Genomic DNA, 8,475 nt, shown 5'->3' with positions numbered 1-8,475 from the left:
TTACGTATTTAGAGCTCATAATGAGGACTACAGTCTGTGACAGAAAATTGTCTATGCAGGTCCAGGTCTTCGTATAGGCCCCACATACCAGTACCTCCCTATATTCGGTATTTTGACGAGTTTAGGTACAATAACCACCGAAATTGTTGGAGACGCGTATTTGAAGTTCGTAATGTATGCTACAGCCTATGGCAGAAAATTGTCTATGCTGGTTCAGGTCTTCGCACAGCTCCGATATAACGCTAATATTTTGATGATTTTAGCTAGTTTCGAATTTGAATATGGTAATAACTTATGACAAACAATGCCCATGGCTATATTCGGTATTTTTAAAATTAACGGAATTTTTTTAAGGATTTTATTTTCAAATTCGTTCCAAGTGGTGGAGTGTATTCAAAGTTCGGCCCGGCCGAACTTACTGCTTTTTAACTTGTTTTTCTTGTTTTAGGGAAATTTATTCCAAATAATAAGCACGGACATTTGAAGATTTTTTTGAGCGATGATCCGAGTAAAAGCTTCGATTTTTAAGGCAATTCCAGAGGTGCCATCAGAATTAGGAACGTGGCCTTTTAAGAATAATTTTTTAGGGAACCATCAGAGAGAGAAGCGTAGATATCGATATTTTTTAAATCTTTTTTAGGGGTTTTGAAGTTCTAACTTAGGCGCAGGGTTTTTCAATTCTTTTTGGAGGAAGTGTAAGATTGATAGAAGTGAATTTTTTAAGAATATTTCCCATGGGCTTCAGATCAATTATCGAGTATTTTATTTCTAAGGGACAACCCGACTGCTAATCAAGGAATTTTTGAGAATCTTATATTTTTCAGTGAACATCTGGTTAACAATAGTGAATTTATTGCGGATTATTAGCAAGGAACCATCGGAATAATAATAATCGAAGTTTGTTAAGGGTCCATGAGAGCAATAATAAGCAAAGATTTTTTTCAAACATTTTTTATTTCATATGAAATTGTTCCGAAATATTCATATATGAATTAAATATTATAAATTAAAATCGATTTTTTCAGAATATTTTCTAAAAGTGAAATTAATTTTTTTTTAAATTTTCGATCCATTTATACACATATTTATATATATATATATCTGTGTATACTAAATTAGCACTGCACTATATTCAATGTCATGTGAATGTGTTAATATTTTAAAATTTCCCAATTAAATTTTAATTTATTCAACAAATATGAATTATTAAGTTTTTGTTTTTTTTTTTGGTTTTCAAAATTTAGTATAAATTCCCTTGACGTAAAATTGAGTTGAAATAAAAATTTTGTAAATAAAATTCTCATTTCGTTTTGCAAACAAATTTGAAGACTGTCATCTATAATGCGCTACAATGTTTGTTATTAAAATTTTCTATTCAATTAATATTCTGCAAAAAAAATGTTGATGAAAATAAATGAGATGATGCAGGGACGATGTTAAAAATATGAAATTAAATTTTCGGCCAATAAAATTTGCAACAAATAAAATTGCAATGATGTTGCGGCATGTGGTAGAAATATATAAAATTCTTCGTGTTGCAACAACATTGTGTTGTTGCTGTTGTGATTAATTGTCAATGCCTAGAAAGTACATTTGAAGGAAATGGCTAAAATGTAGGAAATCATAGCAAAAACAAAATTGAAAAAAAAAAAACACAAATGAAATAAATGTATCATTTACTTGATCATGGCCAGACACTGTGCCATTCACCACACTCACCACCACCACCTCGGACACACCATGTCGTTCCACTCATTCACTATTTGTTTGCTTGTTGTGTAGGAGTAAGCCAAAATATTTTCTTGTTGACATAAAAAAATCTCCGCATACATTTATATTTACATATAATGACAATCATGAAATTGTCAAGCATCAACCGGGAATGCATCGGAATCAAGAATGAGCCGAGGGAGAGGAAAACAAAACTAATAAATTAAGAAAAATAAAATTAAATCTTTTATTTTTAATAATGGCAAATGAAAGCAAAACCGTGACAGAATTGAAACAAAAAGAGAAAACTGAAAATCTGGTGGTTTTCTTTTGTCAGAGTCAGGGGACATAAAAAGTTCTTACTTCTCAGGTTGTTGTACGTAGGTGCCTATATAACCGAGTTTCGTCTGTTTTAGTCCCAACTCCTAATTTAAAAAATCCTAAAACACAAAGCCACACCTTTTTGGAAAATATTGGAAAATATAGTTCAAGAAGAAAAATATGGCGCCCAACATGGATTGATATGACTGCAATATCCAAGGTAGCCAACGTTTTTCTTCTGAATTGAATCTAGATATGAATCGGAAAATGACATTTATTCCGTACTATTTTATGGCTTCAATGACTGTACAAGTGACTAATTTCTTATGGAGCAAAAAAGTGTTCTTTTCAAGAATATATTTCGGAGGGCGCTCTAAGTAATTAATGGAATTTTTTAAAGCATTTGTTGAGGGACAATCTGACCATTGTTTGGAAATATTTATTAAACATCATACGAGAAAAAATTGGGATTCTTCAAAAATATGTTTCGAGAAACCTTCGGAGTAGTAAACGTGGATTTTTAAAAAAATGTTTGAGGAACTATGAATATGAAAGTCCTTCGCGGTATATTTTGAGAATATTTTTGTCACGTGTTGTGAGCAACAATTGATTTAGAAAATTTGATAAAATGACTAACCGAGTAATAAACATGGATGTTTGAAGAGCGTTTTTGAGGCATATATTGTGGAACAAATGTGGATATTTTAAGAATATTTTTTGGAACACCAACCGAGTAATAAACGTGGAACTTTGAGATCTTTTTAGGAACAATCTGGCATATTTTAAGAGTTTTTAGGAAATTCTAAGAATATTTTTTAATATTATTTTGAGAATATTTATTTAAGAACTATCATCGAGATTTTAAAAAATATTTTTGAGGTAATTAATATTATTTTTTTTGAAAATATTTTTTTTTGATACCTTTCTATTTTTATACCCTCAGCCATATGGCTAGAGAGGGTAAATATCATAACGGTTTTAGACTCTAGGTCCCTTTGGACCAAATCCGTTTCAGAACATTTGGAGTCTATGTAGCGATGTCCGATGTGCGCACGATAACTCTCGAAGGGATGTGCGCACGATAACTCTCGAAGTACCAAACTTGGTATATCGTAATATTTTTGCCTAACATAGATCGAGCTCGGAGATGGGCAATATCGGTCTAGTCCTTCTGGTACCTCCCCCCACAAAATGTCGAAATTTTCAAAAAATATTTTTTTTTTGCACATAATGAGGAAGGATAATGTGATTTTGGTCCAACTTTTCAAATCATAATATTTGCGTCAGTACTAGGTCAGGTGCGAAAATGGATAACATCAATCCACTCCATCAAGTACCTCGACAAAAAGGGTCAACATTTTGAATGATTACGACTTATATAAAATGTAATGTAAGAGTCGGATTGTCTCCTAATTTCACACATCCCAATATTTATTTTAACTCAAGGTCTTGTGTTAAGATGGAATATATCGATCCACTCCTTTTGGTACCTCCCCCACAAATGGTCGAAATTTCCAAAAAAAAAAAAAAAAAAATTGCACAGAAAGAGAAACGATAATCCGATTTTGCTCCAACTTTGCAATTCCTAATATTTGTGTCAGTTCTATAACAGGTGCCAAAATGGATAATATTGGTCCACTACATCAAGTACCTCCCCCATAAAGAGTCAAAATGTTGAATAATTATAAGTATATAATTGTCTTCAAATTTCACACATCCTTCTATTTTATGAACCCAAGATGTGGTAGTAAGACAGAATATATTGGTCCACTCCTTCTGGTACCTCCCCCACAAACGCTCAAAATTTTTAATATCTACGAAGTTCATAAAAAGCGAAATTAACATCCGATTCCATTCCAAACATGGTACATCTCAATATTTCCATGCAGATGGTAGAAACCGGGCCATTTCTATTGCCACCTGTCCACATAGGGTTCAAAATTTTGAAAAACAAAACGCTGAAAGAAAGCGAAATAAACATCTAACTCTTTTCAAATTTCACACACACAAACATTTTTGCTAACACAAGATCTATTGTGAAGATGCTGTATATCTACGAACTCTTTCTGGTACCTCACCCACGAAGGTTCACAATTTTCAATACTATTATCTGTCATAACTTGCGAATCAACTCAGCAATTCTTTACAACTTGCCATATCTAAATAGGCCTCTTAATCAGAAACCTGGGATGAATATGGAATTTATGATTTCACATACAATTGGATATAAATGTTATATTTCCTTCAAATATTGCCGACACCTATATTTTTAGCTGTATTGGATGAAGTATGAAAATGGAATACTTCGGCCCGCTATATCTGTTCCCTCACGTATATTTCCAAAAGTTTGCACATATCTCATATAAAGTGAAGGAAGTAGTTGATATAGTCTTAAACTGTCAATTTGTAATATTTATATCAGTCTTAGGTCAGATACGAATTGGTGAATATTGGTCAACAATTCGGAATCTCCGCGCTAAAGAGTCAAGAGTTTGAATATTCATAAGTCAAGGCTGGGGTATACACCTGTCGACAAATTCTATGGTTTAGAAATTAATTTTTTTAGATTTTGTTGTGGAATTTAATCTGGCGCCCAACGTTATTGTGGTTTTATATTGCCCTATTCCTATTGATAACCCAATATATAACTGTGATAATGTGGAAGACTATGACCCAAAAGTCTTCGCTGTGAGATTAGCCCGATATCGATAATCAAATATATCTATGATGGTCGGACAAGAAGTGACTCAGGGCTGTCGGCATACGAGCTTCATATTCGCTGCTAAACACCATGAGCATCTTTCATTTATTGTATGGGATATTGTTGGACCAAATTTTTTCAAGTCGTTAGCTTCCATATGCTATCTACTCATTTATCTATTTTCAAAGATGGCCTATAGACTCGTCTCAGGGGCTGATGAAGATTTTTAATCAAAAGTGGATGAAACAATTTTATTTATATTTTATTCCTCAGCAACTGAGATTGTTTCTATAAAAATTATTTTTACATTCATGTTATGAATTTAAATTCATTGCAAACGGAAATCTAAATTAATTTTTAAGAAAAAATACAAATATTAATAATGACAAAAATCAAAAATATATGAATTTTCAATTCAATATTCTCGAACATGTAGCACAAACCGTAAGATAAATTTGAAATCAATTGCCGCAAATGATGCTACTTTGTTATTCGCTGAAATAGCAAAGTGGATTAAGTGGCATTTTAGTACAGGATAAAATAAACTTGAATTTTGAAATGCATTTATTATTTTTGTATGCCAAATAAGTGGTATTATTAATCCAGGGAACGTTATGGTTGGTATCTAGAATTGTAAATTCGGACTTAAGCTCACAACATTTAAAGGCTACTTATGCCCAAAATAATTATTTCTATAAAAAAATGTCCTGCTTTATACTATTTTTTCCACTAACATGGGATCCAAAAAAAAATAAATAAATACAAAAAAAAAAATAAATAATAATAATAATAATAATAATAATAATAATAATAATAATAATAATAATAATAATAATAATAATAATAATAATAATAATAATAATAATAATAATAATAATAATAATAATAATAATAATAATAATAATAATAATAATAATAATAATAATAATAATAATAATAATAATAATAATAATAATAATAATAATAATAATAATAATAATAATAATAATAATAATAATAATAATAATAATCATAATAATAATCATAATAATAATAACATATTTTATAACTAAGTTCAAAATTCTGCGATTAGTCTGACGGACCAAAAATTGTCGCCATTTAAATCCCCCAAAAATTTCGTTGTCCACCACCATCAGGAATTACGGAGTGTCCAATTAATTTTGAATTTATGCATATTGGCGTCCTCCCCCACTCTCACTCTCTCTCTCTTCCTCCCGCTTCAAAAGCATAACCGAGCGGATGTTGTGGAACCATTCGCATCACCAATTGCCCGCACATAAAATTCGAATAGTTTCTTTTTCTACCTGACTAGTTGGCAGCTACGTCTTCTTGTTTTTTTTTTGACCGATTCGCTTGATTTGTAATCAAAACAACATCATTTTTTGTGTAAAATCATGCATGGACTTGTGAATGACGTTCATATATTTATATGTAATATTTACAAGTACGTAAGAGACGCTCTGGTATTGAACTTGGCAAATTTGAGAAAACTCCGTTGAAAATATTTTTTTAAAAGCATCTAGACACCGAATATCGGGAGGCGCCGTTATATGGGATCAATACAACAATTTTGCCCTACATGTTTTCAAACTTCCGTTTTACAGAAAAGTCAGTGAGAGAAACTGCTAAAATCGGGTAGTATACTCATATGTGGGCTAAAAGAAATCATGGAAATGTATGTCACATTCCTTCTGGTACCTACCACAAATAGGGTTCAAGCTTTTGAAAAACAAATAGCCCAAAGAAATCGAAATAAGAATCCAACTCTCACACAGACATACATTTTTGCTAACACAAGATCTGTTGTGAAGATGATATATATATGCGAACCCCATCTAGTACCTCACCTACAAAGGGTGACAATTTGTATACCCTTCACCATACATAGTATGGAGGGTTTATTAAGTTCTTTATTCCGTATTTAACTCATCGAAATAATAATTTTGAACCTAAAAAAGTTCATATAGGGTGAGATGAAAAAACTGCATCTAACTTCAGACTGCTGTCATTTCTAAGCCACTCGTCCGAAAGCTATTAAAATTATTCCAGTGCCAGCCCATGATATTGTTTACAAGCGTACAAAAGCATTTTGGTGAGAATATTCCAGAAAAAGAGGTATTCGTGATGGAATTCAAGCGTGATAGTGTGATTTCTTTATATATTGGGCTGGAAAACCACAAATGGCTATGACAAGGCTATGGTTAGAGCACTCCGGCATTTAAATGTGAATAAATCTTGTGTGTCTCGTATCATCGCTCGTTACCGTTACCGTGATACTGGTACCGTATCCCGACGTCAAGAAAGTGGACGGAAGAAAACAGCAACATCAGCAAAAATGGTTCGAAAAGTAAAGAAGCGACGTGATCGAAACCCGTGTCGCAGTGACCGAAAAATGGCTAGTGAGCTATGTTCTATTCGGCAAATATTGAAAAATGACCTCGTGGTAAAGCCATTGAAATTCCAAAAAGTGCAAAAACTTACACCGCAACAGAAAGAAAAAAGACTCAAAAGAGCTAAAGAGTTTCTTCGCTTGGCTGAAAGTGGTGAACTACCGAATTTGGTTTTCGTTTTTCTCCGATGAGAAAACATTCGTTGTCCAGCAGTTTGTAAACAAACAAAATGTTCGTGTTCACTTGCCAAAGAGGTCAGCTGAAAATGTGAACCTTCGGTTGGCGAACAGAACTCAAGCGCCGGCCATAATGATGGTGTGGGTCGCCTTAACAGAATAAATTCCGAATATTATCGCTAAAATATTCTGGAGGGTGTATTAAAGCCTAGGGCACGCAAACATTTTGGACATTCCAACAGGTCTCAGCACCATCGCACTCAGCACGCGCCACCCAAAAACATGGTTACAAAATGAGGTTCCTCGCTTCATTTCCAGCGCACAATGGCCACCAAAATCTCCGGATACCAATCCTTTGGACTATTGTGTCTGGAGTATTTTGGAAAGCAAGGTTTGCACAAAAAAATACCAAAGTGTCGATCACCTCAAGCAAGTGCTTCACCGGGAATGGTCCAAAATACCGCAGAGCAACATTCGAGCAGCTTGTGACGGTTTCATTGGCCATTTGAAGGCCATAATTCGTGTCAAAGGTTACATTCTACACATCTACATCCTACATTTTTTGGTTTCATTCAATAAAATTAACAAAAAAATGAAAAATTATGGCGTTTGACTTTGTTGTAGTTTTTTTTATCTCAGTCTGTTAATGGGAGCTATATCCAAATCTGAACCAATCTTGATAAAATTTGGCAGAGGTATTTTTGGGTTGTATCTGATAACTGGTACCAAATATCATTGTTGTGAAATTTATATTACGCATGTGAGGGACTTAAAACCCCAAATCGGATGCAACATATATATGGGAGCTATAGCTATATCTGAACCGATTCTCATCAAATTTGATGTACTTAATTCTAGACTGAATTTGGTTGGATGTGCCAAATTTCAGGTAATTTGAATTGGAATTGGCTATTTGGTGCACAATTAACCCAAAATCGTTTGAAGATATATATTGGGGTCATATCCAAAATCTGAACCGATCTTGACAAAATTTGATACACTTATTTTGAAACTGTATCTGATGTCTGGTACCAAATATCATTGTTGTGGAATGCATATTACCCTTATGAGGAACTTAAAACTCCAAATCAGATGAAACATATATATGGAAGCTATAACTATATCTGAACCGATTTACACCAAATTTGATGTACTTGCTTCTAGACTGAATTCGTTC

This window comes from Musca domestica, unplaced genomic scaffold (genome assembly GCF_030504385.1).
Source record: "Musca domestica strain aabys unplaced genomic scaffold, Musca_domestica.polishedcontigs.V.1.1 2, whole genome shotgun sequence".
Lineage (NCBI taxonomy): Eukaryota > Metazoa > Arthropoda > Insecta > Diptera > Muscidae > Musca > Musca domestica.
Note: the sequence above shows the minus strand (reverse complement) of the source record.